Source organism: Trichosurus vulpecula, chromosome 3, assembly GCF_011100635.1.
Source record: "Trichosurus vulpecula isolate mTriVul1 chromosome 3, mTriVul1.pri, whole genome shotgun sequence".
NCBI classification, from domain to species: domain Eukaryota; kingdom Metazoa; phylum Chordata; class Mammalia; order Diprotodontia; family Phalangeridae; genus Trichosurus; species Trichosurus vulpecula.
In genome coordinates this window covers 269,911,602-269,927,158 of record NC_050575.1, presented here as the reverse complement: position 1 = coordinate 269,927,158, position 15,557 = coordinate 269,911,602, and positions in this window count along the sequence as shown.

Here is a 15,557-nt window from a genome sequence, read left to right as displayed (position 1 = left end):
ATTGGTATGTTTATGATAAGTTTAAGAGGGATTGTGGCTCCCTTGGATCCTAATGTGGTGCCATGTTCCCACTCTCCTGCCACTGACACTATTGAATGGAGAGTTAACATGATCAGACTGTGCTTTAGGAAAATAATTTTGGTAACTCTAGGAAGGGTGGATTGGAATCAGGCAGAGATATGCAGCCTGGAGACCAGTTAGGAGGCTGTTGTAATAAAAGAACAATGAGAGATGATAAGGGCCTGAACCAGGGTGGCAGCTGTGTGTGTGGAAGGAAAGGGCCAAGAGATACTTTGGAGGCAGAAGCAATATGATTTGGCAACTAATTGGATATATGGGGTGAGAGTGAAGAGTCAGGATAGCATTGAGATTATGAACCTAGGTTGTTGGAAGGATGATGGTACTCTTGACAGTAATAGAGAAGTTTAAAAGAAGGGTCGGTTTGGGGTGAAATATAATAGGTTCCTTCTCCTCTCTTCCCTTCCCCTCCCCCTCTCCTCCTCCTTCCCCTTCCCTTCCCCCTTCACCTTCCCTTTCTTCCTAATTTAAATAACCATTATTGTTAATTGAAAGCAAATCCACTTAATCCACTGTAGTGCAAAATATATGACTCAAAATATATAACTCAGGGATATCATTTTTATTTTCTATGCCATTAAACTCCCCTCTAAAATCAAATTTATATAAAATAAAATAGGGTGGAGCAGAAACCTTGGTTGACATCTTAATGCTGTCTCTGCCATTCCTGATACTCAACATCTCAGCTGTCAGTACAGATTTGCTTTATCGGTAGGGCGGGGGCCTCAGCAGCATATTCTCAAGCACACATGATTAAGGTGTGCAGGTGTAATCTTGGCACCAGACACTTAGGAAGGCATGTCATGGGAGCTTAAAAAAAGAATAGAGAGAACACATCTAGGATGAATAAAAAGAAATTCTCTTCGCGGTCAATGAACCTCAGTTCTGGGTTCTTCTTTCGTTGTGCTAATAGGTCTCCTGGTGAAGGATTTCTCAATATTTGTTGGGTAGTCAAAATGCAGCACTTTAGGATATTGAAGAATCTTAAATATAACAAAGATGTGTCATTCCCAACATATAGACACTTGCTTGAATTTTTTTAGAAAGTTCAAGTTTCACTTTTATTTTTCAGTTACATTTTTATTTATGAGTGTTTATCAAAAAGGTAAGCATCTGTTTTATACAGGACAACTGATTGATTTTCAATGAGTCAGTAAGCATTTATTAATCACCTACAATTTGCTGGGCATGGTTTGAAGTACTAAGAATTAAAAAGAAATCTCTGCCACTAATCAACAACTATTTAATTAATTAGTGAAATGACTACTATGTTCCAACTAACTGTGTTAGTTGCCAGGAATATAAGTACAAACAGTGAAATAATCCCTACTTCAAAGGAGTGTATATTCTAATGAAGGAACAGTGAATACATATAAAATGTATATAGCATAAACATTTACATATATGTGTATAAATACATATATACACATGTATATATTTATGCATATGTACATATAAAAATTGGCAGCTAGGTGGCATAGTGGATAAAGTGCCAGATCTGCAATTAGGAAAACTTATCTTCTTAAATTTAAATCTGGCCTCAGACAGTTACTAGCTCTGTGACCTTAGGCAAGTCACTTAACCTTGTTTGCCCCAGTTTCCTTATCTGTAAAATGACCTGGAGAAGGAAATGGCAAACCACTTCAGTATCTTTGCCAAGAAAACTCCAAAATGAGGTCACAAATTGTTGCACACGACTGATTACAACTGAATAACAAAATACAAATAGTTAAATACAAGGTATTTTGGGAGGGCAGACACTGGCATTTGGGAAGATCAGGAAAGACTTTGAGCAGAAGATAGAACTTGCATTCCACTGGGGGAAATAACGTATATGGCAATATATGTAAAATATAGAGAGGGACAGATATAGGATCAGTGATTTTATTAATCATATTAATCATCTGTATGAGGAAACTTCCTTTGCTAATATAGGTCAATATCTTTTCTACAACTTTATTGTCTTAGAAATGTGCCCAGAGAAGGTGGAAAAAGTACGGAAAAATAAAATACTAAATTAAAAATAATTCTCTACTAAGTAAAAGAAAAAAGACTACTCCTTTCAAATAATACTCCTTTATTGCATATTTAAAATGAATAGCAAGTTGTACATGAATTTGCGATTTCATGTGCAATTGTCTTTTTTATTGTACTATGTTATGGAAATTTTTGTTTCATTCCATAAGTAAAACAATTAAAAATTAAATAAAAAAAGAAATCTGCCCAGAGAAAGTCAGAGAGCCAGAATGATGAAATAAAGACAGGGAATTGCCTGACATCTCACAAATTTCCTTCCAAATAACTTTAAAATAATGCCTTAAAATGAATTCTGGAGTGACACAATTAACAAATGAACAAGGTAAAATAATTTTCCAATCCAAGACAACTTAGACGGTCAGCAGGAAAGGTCTATCCCACTGGGGTGTGAATGGAGCACAGCCCAGTGCAGGCAATGCTCCAACAAGCTAGGGGAAGACCTTGGGATGACTGGATTGGCAGTGGCTTCTGGAGCTTTAAGACAGTAAGGGGACTGGACATCTGATCAGATGGAGATTATAGGGGACCCATTGCTGACACTGGCTGAAGGACTCTGTGCATTACCCATATGCAGTATGTTTCCTATTTTGCCCATATGTTTCCAGATTGTAGTCCCAGGGCAAAACAGAGTACTAGCAGGAGCTGGGACCCTGGTCAGTTTCAGGGCAGAGAAAAAAGCTTGCATCACTCACAGACCAGAACACAGGTGAGGAGAGCAGTGAATGCACATTTCCTTAGATCTTGCCACCTTGGAAGAACTAAAAACTTAAATACCCTTGGAAGTACCTCTGCAAACAGCAGTAGAAAAAACCTGATGCTTGGGACAGTGCCCCATCTACTCTGGCAGCAGAGGCCAAGCTAAAAATCAAGAAATAGGCTGGAAAAATGAGCAAACAAGAACCAAAAAGAACCTGACCCCAGGAAGTTCCTGTGGTGACGGAAGACCAAAACACAAACTTATAAGAAGACAACAATGCCAAAATAGCTACATCCAAATTCTCAAAGAAGAATGTGAATTGATCTCAGGAAAAAAATGCCTAGAAGGGTTTTAAAAGGTTTTTAAAAATCAAATGAGACAGGTAGAGCAGAACTTGGGAAAAGAAATGAGAGTAAAGCAAGAAAATCATGAAAAAGGTCAACCCCTTGGTAAAGGAGGTACCAAAAAATACAGAAGAAAATAACACCTTAAAAAACAGAATAGCCTTTTGAGTATTGAGACCTTGGTGCAGTATCCAGGAGCCAAGATGGTGGCTGGAAAGCAGGGACTTGCTTAAGCTCTCCCCCAAATCCCTCCAAACACCTGTAAAAATGGCTCTGAATGAATTCTAGAGCTCTGGAACCTATCAAATAGCAGAGGGAAACAGATCTCCAGCACAGGAGAGCCTGGATGATAGCTGGGAAGTGTCTATTGCACAATGCTGAGAGTGGAAGGCAGCCAAGTGAGGGTTGTGCCAGGGCCAGACCCGGAATCAGCCAGCCGGAACAGGCCTTGGGGCCATGAAACAGTGAGCTGTGGCAGTTACCAGACTTCTCAACCCACAAATGCGAGAGAGCAGGTTAGGGGGGAACTGTGGGATGGAGTTCAGAGAGGTCTGGCCACCAGCCCTGGGGGTGGAGGAGGTGGTGCAGTGGTGGCAGTAACAGCAGCAGGAAGCTCCTGAGGCTGCTTTCAAAACTCCAGCATCAGCTGCTTCCTGAGTCCCTGGCTCACACCATGGGAGGAATCTAGCAGTGGATCAGAGTGGGAGTGCAGAGGGTGCTTTGTGGGCACAAAGGCATATTCTCTTGCTGTGCCCTGCTTGGATCTGAAATATGGTCCTGGTTGGTGGTTCTTGGGGGAGGAGGAGTGATGCTGTGACAGAACCTGGGGTGATGGTGGAGTAGAAATAGTGCTTGGACCCTAAAGCTTAGGACAAAATACTCTGTACTCTACAAGCAGTCATATCCTGACAAAAAGCTTGAGGTTCAAGTATTTGGCTGAGAACATGAACAGGCAGGAAAAAGGAACTCAGACTCAAACGCAGACTCAAACTCCAACTCTAGATTCCTTTTTTGGTGACAAAGAAGATCTAAATATACAGCCAGAAGTCAACAAAGTCAAAGAGCTTACATCAAAAGCTTCCAAGAAAGATATGAATTGGGCTCAGGCCATGGAAGAGCTCAAAAAGGATTTGGAAAAGCAAGTAAGAGAAGTAGAGGAAAAATTGGGATGAGAAATGAGAGGGATGCAAGAAAACCATGAAAAACAAGTCAACAATTTGCTAAAGGAGACCCAAAAAATACTGAAGAAAATAATACCTTAAAGAATAGACTAACCCAAATAGCAAAAGAGCTCCAAAAAGCCAGTGAGGAGAAGGATGCCTTGAAAGGCAGAATTAGCCAAATGGAAAAGGAGGTCCAAAAGACCACTGAAGAAAATACCATCTTAAAAATTAGACTGGAGCAAGTGGAAGCTAGTGACTTTATGAGAAATCAAGATATTATAAAATAGAACCAAAGGAATGAAAAAATGGAAGATGTTGTGAAATATCTCATTAGAAAAACCACTGACCTGGAGAATAGATCCAGGAGAGATAATTTAAAAAATTACTGGACTACCTAAAAGACATGATCAAAAAAAGAACCTAGATATCATCTTTCAAGAAATTATCAAGGAAAACTGCCCTGATATTATGGAACCAGAGGGTAAAATAGAAATTGAAAGAATTTGCCTCTTGAAAAGGATCCCAGAAAGAAAACTCCTAGGAATATTGTTGCCAAATTCCAGAGTTTCCAGGTCAAGGAGAAAATATTGCAGGCAGCCAGAAAGAAACAATTTGAATATTGTGGAAACACAATCAAGATAACATAAGATCTAGCAGCTTCTACATTAAGGGATCAAAGGGCTTGGAATATGATATTCTGGAGGTCAAAGGAGCTAGGATTAATACCAAGAATCACCTACCCAGCAAAACGGAGTATAATGCTCAAAGGCAAAATATGATTTTCAATAAAATAGAGGACTTTGAAGCTTTCTCAATGAAAAGACCAGAGCTGAATAGAAAATTTGACTTTCAAATACAAGAATCAAGAGAAGCATGAAAAGGTAAACAAGAAAGAGAAATCATAAGGGACTTACTAAAGTTGAACTGTTATGTTTACATTCCTATATGGAAAGATGATTTGTGTAATTCAGGAGACCTTTCTCAGTATTAGGGGAGTTGAAGGGAATATATAGAGAGGGCACAGGATGAGTTGAATATGAAGGGATGATATCTAAAAAAATGAAATAAATTTGAGGAGTGAGAGAGGAATATATTGAGAGAGGGAGAAAAGGAGAGATAGAATGGGGTAAATTATCTCACATAAAATGGCAAGAAAAAGCAGTTTATTGGAAAGGAAGAGGGGGCAGGTGAGGGGGAATGAGTGAATCATACTCCATCGGATTCAACTTGAGGAGGGGATAACATACACACTCAATTGGGTATCTTACTCCACAGAAAAGTAAAGGGAAGGGGACAAAAAAGAGGGGATGATAGAAGGGAGGGAAGATAGGGGGAAGAGGTAATCAAAAGCAAATACATTTGAAAAGGGACAGGGTCAAGGGAGAAAATTGAATAAAGGGGGACAGGATAGGATGGAAGGAAATATAGTTAGCCTTTCACAGCATGAGCATTGTGGAAGTGTTTTACATAATGATACATGTGTGACCTATGTTGAATTGTTTGCCTTCCTAGGGAGGGTGGGTGGGAAGGGAGGAGGGGATAGAATTTGGAACTCAAAGTTTTGAAAGCAGATGCTTAAAAAAATAAAAAGTTGTTTTTTGCATGCAGCTGGGAAACAATACATATAGGGAATGGGGCATAGAAATCTGTCCTGTCCTACAAGAAAGTAAGGGGAAAGGGGTTTGGGGGGGGAGTGGGGTGATAGAAGGGAGGGCTGACTGGGGAATGAGGCAATCAGAATATATGCAATCTTGGAATGGGGGGAAGGTTAGAAATGGGGAGAAAATTTGTAACTCAAAATCTTGTGGAAATCAATGTTGAAAACTAAAATATTAAGTAAAAAAATTATCTGCTAGCATTATTAATAATTACCCAGAAAAAATGCCTGCTAAATGCCTTTAAACAAAAAAAAAACAGAATAGGAAAATGGCACTAAAACAGCACAAAAATTCACTGAAGAGAAGAACTCCTTAAAAGCAGGATTGCTCAGATGGAAAAAGATGTACAAAAAATCATTGAAGAAAAGAACGAGTATGAGTTGATTACGATGGGATGATATCTAAAAACATAAAATTGAGGGGTGAAAAAGAAGGATGCACTGGGAGAAAAAGGAAGGGAGGGATAGAATATGATAAATTATCTCACTTAAAAAGGCATAAAAGCCATAAAAGAACTGTTATTATGGAGGGAAAGATAGCGGTTGTGGTGGTGGCAGGAGGCAACATTTAACCTTTACATTCATTGGAGTTGCATCAAAGAGAGAATAAACATACACACTCAGTTGGGTATAGAAATCTATCTTCCCCTACAGGTAAGTGGTAAGACAGTAAAAGAAGGGGGCAAGGACTCATCGAAGGGAGGGCAGATTGGGAGAGACAGTGGTCAGAAGCAAAACACTTTTGAGGATGGACAGAATGAAAGGAGAGAAAGAGAGAAAGATAAACCAGAAAAATGGAATCGAAGGAAATGCACACTAATCATGAATGTGAATGGGATGAATTCACTCAAATCTGAAGCAGATAGAGGAGTGGATTAAAAACAAGAATCCTATAATATGTTATTAAAAAAATTTTACAGCAAGTTTCTCCGATGAAGGCCTCATTTCTGAAATATATAGACCACTGAGTCAAATTTATAAGAATATGGGTGATTTCCCAATTGACAAATGGTGAAAGGATTCAAACAAGAAGTTTTCAGCAGAATAAATCAAAGCTACCTATTGTCATATGAAAAAATTCTCTAAATTACTTTTGATTAGAGAAATGCAAATTAAAACATCTTTGAGGTATCACCTCACACATGTAGAATTGGCTAATATGACAGAAAAAGAAAATGACAAATATTGGAGGGGATGTGGGAAAATTGGGACACTCATGCGTTGTAGGTAGAGTTGTGAATTGATTCAACTGTTCTGGACAGCAATTTGAAACTATGCCCAAAAGGCTATAAAACTGCATACCCTTTGGCCCAGAAGTACCACCAATAGGTCTATATCCTGGAGAGAATAAAGCAAAAAGGATAAGGACCTATATGCACAAAAATATTTATAGCAGCTCTTTTTTATGGTGCTAAAGTATTGGAAATTGTGGGGATGTCCATCAATTGGAGAATATCTGAACAAGTTTTGGTATATGATTTTGATGGAATACTATTGTTATATAAGAGATGGTAAGCAAGATGATTTCAAAACACCCCCTCACTTTTATTACTTTTTACTTTTTAAAAACTTTTTTCTCAGTTTTCTTTTGGTCTGTTTTCTTTCACAACATGACTAACATAGAACTCTTCTTTGTATGACTGCACATGTATAACTTACATAAAATTGCCTTTTCAATGAATGGGGAGAGGAGTGAGGGAGAGAATTTAGAATTCAAAATTAAAAAAAATGTTAAACATTATTTGCACATAAAATTAGAAAAAATAAAAATATTTAAATTAAAAAAAGAAATGTACCCAGAGCAATGAAAGTTTAAGTAACTTTCCCAAGGTTATCATGGGTAATATATGACAAAGGTGATCCTTGAACCTAGACCTTCTTTGTTCTGACACTAGCTATCTTTCCTTTATGCTATACTATCAAAATATATTTCTTGAGTATATGTGTATGGGTGTCTGTCTACTATAGATACAGCTGACCAATGTGTGGCATAGGTTAGATACCTGATCTGGGTTCCAGCCCATCCAATCTCCAAGGAAAACAGTGATTTCTGCCTATGTGATGAGCAACAGGAGCGTCATCCCTGCCTATACTTTTAGTAGTCTAGCAAGGAAAGGTCAAAATAGAGCAGGACTATGCAACTACCCATCAGATGTCTGATGGTTAGGGGCACTATCTATCGGTTTTGGACAAAATGTACTCTTTCGATTATCACTCTCAAAGAAGGGTACCATTAATTTAAATATTGACAGCTTAGTTCCCTCCCACCAACTTTTATTACGCAAAAGACTGTCACAAATAGCTAGTAAACCTCTTTGCTGATGTAAGCAGTAAATAAATCAAAGAAGTGAAAAAGATTAGGGTAGGCAATAGAACATAGGAGAGTAAATGAGCTCTTCAGCTTGGACCAAGTTTTTAAAAAAAGCCAACAAACAGCACCCTCATCCCAACTAAAGAGGAGATCTAGTGGTGGGGATGGGAGTTTGGTGGGGATGGAGTCCACTCAACAGTCTCTAAGGTAGTTAGCAATGGAAGTCTGGAATTTGATGGGGCCTTGATTCTCTACTTGATTCTCTATTGTAGCTCCAGGCTGTTATTTATTCCCAATTGTATGAATGCTACATACCACTTGATAAAGCTCTCTCTCTCTGGAAAACTTTCCCAGGCTTGGTTAAAAGTGGGATTAAAAGTTTAAAATAAATATGAAGGATTTTTTTTAAAGGAAAGCGCTAGTGGAGGTGGGTGAAAGGTAACAAAAGAAGGAATCATGTGGAAATTGGCACTATGTATCAGGAGGGCAGAGTTTATAATCTCAAAGAGGATCATAAACTTGTCTGAAAGGTTTCGGAACCGCTGGATATAAGAAACTCTCAAAGTAGAAGGCAGAAGAATCAAAACATATATTTAGGCTCCACAGTAACCAACCCATGAACCAGCAACCCCATTTTGACATATTAATGAAAAGTTTCCAGGCCCAATAAGTACGCCTTACAAGAGTAACCAGGAGGCTATAGAGAAGCATGATTGCGTAAAGCAAAATCATGCTTCCCCCTCTATGGTAAAAAGATTACCCACTGGCCTGAAGTCTTTGTTCAGCTTCCTCCCGTAGGTCAGCTCTGCTACTGGCGGCTGCGGCTGCGGCTGCGGCTGCGGCTGCGGCTGCGGCTGCGGCTGCGGCTGCGGCTGCGGCTGCGGCTGCGGCTGCGGCTGCGGCTGCGGCTGCGGCTGCGGCTGCAGCAGCCTCTGGCTCCAACGGGAGCTGCTTTTAACCATCCAGCTTCTGCGGGGGTGTAAGGTACGCCGGGGAAAGCACAGGTTCTTTCAATCTGCTTAAGCAAGGGAAGCAAGGTGAAGGGGCCGACAAGCTTACTCCAGTCCAACATACAAACAGCATTCAGTTCAGGGGAAAAAGCCAAACTAGTCAAGGGCACTTGTTGACTAAGTGCTAAGGAGCCCATTTTTGGTTGCCAATACGCACTAGAGCTGAGATTTCAAAGAAGTAAGCAAGTTTAAGAGGCTGAGGTGGTGAGGAGATGAATTCCAGGGACCGAGGACACCTAATAAAGACATAGGGAGCAGAGGTAGAGTGTTGTGTATGAGGATCAGCAAGAAGGAATTTGACAGGAAAGGTTTGACAGGAATAAAGATTGTCTGAAGAGGAATAATGTGTAACCAGGCTGGAAAGGTAGGTTGGGGCTAGGTTGTGAAGGGCTTTAAATACCAGAGGAATTTACATAGGAGCAAATTTATAAAGCATAACAGGACATTATTTTTTTGTCCTTGAGGAACTTATAATCCCAAAGAAGAGTTAAATAAACTGACCAAAAATTATATATAGGCAGTATACATCACATAATCAGTTTATGCTCCAAAAGTTTATCGGTCTATCATATGGGAAAATGTTTTACTAGAGCAAGAATGCTATTACCCTTACTTACCTTTGCACAGGACCTAGAAGCTTATGAGCTCTTTCATTGAAACAGCTCTCTAAGGTAGGTAGCACACTTTATTCATGGTTGGGCTGTGCCAATATCAGAAAAACAATGATGCTACTGAAAAGAAATTGTAGACTTAGTGCTATATATAATGAAGAGATTTTATGGAACTAGACAAAATAATAAAATTCATTTGAAAGAATAAACTGTCTGGAATCTTGAATATGCATGGAAAATAGGAATGAATGGGGCTTAGCATTACCAGATTTCAGATTGTATGATAAAACTGTAGTCAACAAAACTCTTTGGTGCTGATTAAAAAACTGAAGAGTATATCAGAACAGACAAAATAATTAAAAAGAGAAATAAATGAAAGTAGCCTGGTGTCTGATGAACTCAGAACAGAAATTACTGGGAGAATAACTATGTATTTGATAAGAAATTAGGATAATTGAAAATGGCATGTTGGAAAAAAATAGTCAGCAAACAATTATTAAACCCCTACTATGTTCTAAGCATTAGGGATAGAAACAAGGGCAAAAATAGTCCCTGCCTTCAAGGAGCTTATATGCTAATTGGGGAGGCAACATGCAAACATGTATGTACGTGTGTGCATTACATATACCTATTTCAGACTGAAGATAATCTAAGAAGAAGGTATTAACATTAAGGAGGAGTGGGAGAGGCCTCCTGCCTTCAGCTAGGTGGCACAGTGGATAGGGAGCTGAACCTGGAAGACCTGAGTTCAAATCCTGATTCACATAAGTACTTAGTTATATGACTCTGGACAAGTCATTTAACCTCTGTTTGCTTCAGTTCCCTTGGCTGTAAAATGAGGATACAACACCTACCATTATAAAGATCAAATGAGATAGTATTTGTAAAGGTCTTAGCACTACCTGGAAACTAGTAGTTTCTTAATAAATTTTTGTTTCTTTCCTTCTTGCAGAAGATGACATATTAGCTAAGAACTGAGGGAAGTCAGGGAAAATAGGAGGTGGAGATCAGGAGGGAGAGCATTTTAGGAATAGGGGTCAATGCCCAGTCAGGAGATAGAGTGTATTGTTTGAGGAACAAGAAGGCCACTAGTAATATTGGATCATAGAGTATTTGGAAGAGAGTAAAATGTAAGAAGAGTATAAAGATAGGAAAGGTCTAGATTATAAGGGGTATTAAAAGTCAAACAAAGAATTTTCTATTTGATCCTGAAGGAAATAGGGAGCCACTGATGTTTACTGAATAGAGGAGTGATATAGTCAGACCTGTGCTTGAGGGTGATCACTTTGGAAGCTGATTGGATGAAAGACTGGATTGGGAAGAGATTTATGGCACGGAGACCAAACAAAGGGCTTTTGCAGCAGATGTTGAGGGCCTTCACCAAGGTGACAGCAGTGTCAGAGGACAGAGGTAGGCATATACGTGAGAGATATTGTGAAAGTAGAATCAACAGGACTTGGTAGAAGATTAGAGATGGGGATGAGTCAGAGGGAGAAAAATAATATTTTAACATCTTACACCTATATGCACATTAAGTTTAAAATGGATGTTAGACTACTAAAGAAAACACCATAAAAATTGGAAGAGAATGAAATGAGATAGTTCTCACAGCTATTGTTAGGGGAAGAATTCTTAACCAAAAAAAGCAGAGGAGATCATTAAAACTACATAAAATTTTTCGCTACACAAATAATACAAGTGAAGATAGAGTTAGAAGGGAAACAGCACAGTGGGAAAATAAATCAAATTCTTCAGATGAAGAAACTTGGGGGTGGGAGAGGTATGAAATGCTTTGCCCAGGATTGCACAATAAATGTCCAAGTCAGGACTTGAACTCATATCTTCTAATCCTAAGACAAGTCGTTTAGTCATTTTTCAGTTGTGCTTGACACTTCATGACCTCATTTGGGGTTTTCTTGGCAAAGATGCTGAAATGCTTTGCTATTTCCTCCTCTAGCTCATTTTACAGATGACGAAATTGAAGTAAACTGGGTTAAGTAACTTGCCTAGGGTCACACAGCTAGTGAATGTCTGAGGCCTGATTTGGACTCTGGAAGATGGGTCTTCCTTCAGGCCCTGTGCTCTATGTACTTTGCCACCTAGCTGTCCCTGCCAAGACAAGTATACTTATAGTATAAATGGTAATTACGTTTCTAGATCAGCCCCCAAAGCCAGTCTTCAAATATTTGTTGGGCTATCACATGAAAGAGGGATTGGATGGTTTTTGCTTAGCCCCTGGCAGCAGAACTAGGAGCAATTTATAGACATTGCAAATTGCCATTTGATATAAGGAAAAACTTTTTAATAAGGCTATCTAAGGTGGAATGAGCAGTCTCAGTTGGTATTGGGTGCTAGCTAACTAGAACCCTTTAAACAAAGGCCATATTGCTACTTGTCAGGAACATTATTAGTAAGCTTCTTGTTTAGATACGAATTGGATTAGAGGGCATCTGAAATCCCTTTGAACTCTGATATTCTGTTGTTAACTCACAATATTCTTGACACATAACAAATGTTTTTGAGATAGAAAGTATATGTCAAGTATATTTAGCCACAAGTTATAACATTGTTGCACTGGAAAAATTCTTTTCAAGTACCATCTACAACTTTGGGGAATAAATAAACCACCAATAATATCAGGGACAGAGAAGATAGTGTCCTAGGCTTCTGTATACCTGTTACTGTCATATCTGACTTTGTAGCCACAAAGAAGGTACCTCACCACACATTTGTATACAAAAAGGTCCCTCAAAATCCATCATTCTCTGAATATTCTTGATTGGGAATTGGGTCATTCAATCATCAAGAAATAGCCCGCATTCTCCAAATGAAGGATGTAGTGTCTCTCAGTGCAAACATCACTGAATTTGGCATTAGAAGATCTGGATTTGGAATCAGGCTCTGCCACTTACTCTGTGCCAAGTTACCCCATCTCTATCAGCCTTCGTTTTCTTATCTGCAAAATAAGTATAATAAACCTTGGAACACACACCTCATGAGGTTGTGCTTTGGCAATGTGAATTGCTGTTTTTATTATCAAGGCTCAGAAACCATTCAAAGGGGAATCTAGAAAAGAAGAACATACCTTTGGACCTCAATGTCACTGTTAACCAAAGCTTAGAAAGGAACATCAGAGAAGGAAGGTCCTAAAGCTCAGTGTGGATGCAGATGAAGGAGATTGAACTTGTCCTGAAAGCTTGTTTCTGGAAGCCACAATGGACGAGGATAAGCTTGAGAGATTTTCATTACTATCCTAAAATGTTTAGCTTTTCCCTGCTGAAGTTATCTAGCTTTGTGGGGAAGAATTTGTAAAAAAATTTGGTTCTTAAGGGAGGACAGTCTTCATTTGCAATTCAATATTTCTTTGGGTAGGAGTGCCCCAAGAATCTCCCTTGCAGAGTAGATGGGAAGGGAGGGGAGAAAAGTATGTCAGGAGGAGACTGGTTTGACTTTGGAAGGAAATTATTTTTGTATGTGTGAATACGTAATGAAGGGCAGTGCTGGAAAAAACAAACACGTTTTTGAGATAGAAAGAATATTCCCCATCTTTTAGTTTGTGGGACACAAATCCATTGCTTGTTTTTTTCCTCTCCAAAGGAATACTTTATTGACTACTTAATCGTTCAGCTTAATCCCTTCTGTCACATGCAATTAAGGTTTCTTCTTTGAATAATACTAAAAATGAAAAAGAAACAGTAGAATTTTAAATATTTAGAAGTTATCCTAACTTTCCTTCCTTGGTATAAGCTGAGATTGCATTTTCATAAACAAATTTCTCCCCAAGACATATTCATATATTGCCTAAGAACTTTGAGATTATATTTGAGTCCCCTATAATCATTCATTAATCATCAGTTATCATCATACTCATCATCATCACCATCACCTTCACCTCATCATCATCTTGACTCTGTGAATGACAACCTTTCTTTGAATCATTTTGCTCATCTGTAACATATGGAGGATTGGATGAGATGAACACTAAGGCCTTTAGAGTTGGTCTTCCAGCTCTCAATTTCTACAAATCTATGATTCTATTTTTTTAGGTTGTTTAAATTCTTTACTTCTATTCTGCTAGTCTGGATAGTTCAAGGTTTTTTTATATATATTTAAATTTATTCATTTAACATATTTGGTTTTCAGCATTGATTTTCACAACAGTTTGAATTACAAATTTTCTCCCCATTTCTACCCTCCCCCCCCACTCCAAGATGACATATATTCTGGTTGCCCTGTTCCCCAGTCAGCCCTCCCCTCTATCAGCCACCTCCCCTCTCATCCCCTTTTCCCTTCCTTTCTTGTAGGGCAAGATAAATTTCTACACCCCATTGCCTGTGTATCTTATTTTTTAGTTGCATGCAAAAACTTTTTTTTTTGTTTTTGAACATCTGTTTTTAAAACTTTGACTTCCAAATTCTCTCCCCTCTTCCCTTCCCACCCACCCTCCCTAAGAAGTCGAGCACTTCAACCTAGGCCACACATGTATCATTATGTATAACCCTTCCACAATACTCATGTTGTAAAAGGCTAACTACATTTTGCTCCTTCCCAACCCATCCCCCTTTGTTGAATTTTCTCTCTTGACCCTGTCCCCTTTCCAAAGTGTTTATTTTGATTACCTCCACCCCCATCTGCCCTCCCCTCCATCATCACACCCCTTTTATTTTTTTATCTTCCTCCCTCTTCTTTCCTGTGGGGTAAGATACCCAACTGAGTATGTATGGTATTCCCTCCTCAGGCCAAATCTGATGAGAGCAAGGTTCACTCATTCCCCCCTCACCTGCCCTCTCCCCTCCTCCCACAGAACTGCTTCCTCTTGCCACCTTTATGCGAGATAATCCACCCCATTCTATCTCTCCCTATCTCCCTCTCTCAGTATGTTGCTCTCTCATCCCTTAATTTCATTTTATTTCTTTTAGATATCTTCCCTTCATCTTCAACTCACCCTGTGTCTGCTCTCTCTCTTTTACATATATACATATATATATACAAAAACACACATATATATACATACATACACATACATACATATACCTATAGATATATACGTACATACACATTCACACACACACACACACACACACACACACACACATATATATATATACATATATATATATATATACATAAACAAATATATATGCATATTCCCTTCAACTACCCTAATACTCAGGTCTCATGAATCATACACATCATCTTTCCATGTAGGAATGTAAACAAAACAGTTCAACTTTAGTAAGTCCCTTGCAATTTCCGTTTCTTGATTACCTTTTCATGCTTCTCTTGATTCTTGTGTTTGAAAGTCAAATTTTCTATTCAGTTCTGGTCTTTTCACTGAGAAAGCTTGAAAGTCCTCTATTTTATTAAAAGTCCATATTTTGCCTTGGAACATGATACTCAGTTTTGCTGGGTAGGTGATTCTAGGTTTTAATCCTAGCTCCATTGACCTCCGGAATATCGCATTCCAAGCCCTTCGATCTCTTAATGTAGAAGCTGCCAGATCTTGGGTTATTCTGATTGGGTTTCCACAATACTCAAATTGTTTCTTTCTGGCTGCTTGCAGTATTTTCTCCTTGATCTGGGAGCTCTGGAATTTGGTGACAATATTCCTAGGAGATTTCTTTTTGGGATCTATTTGAGGAGGCGATC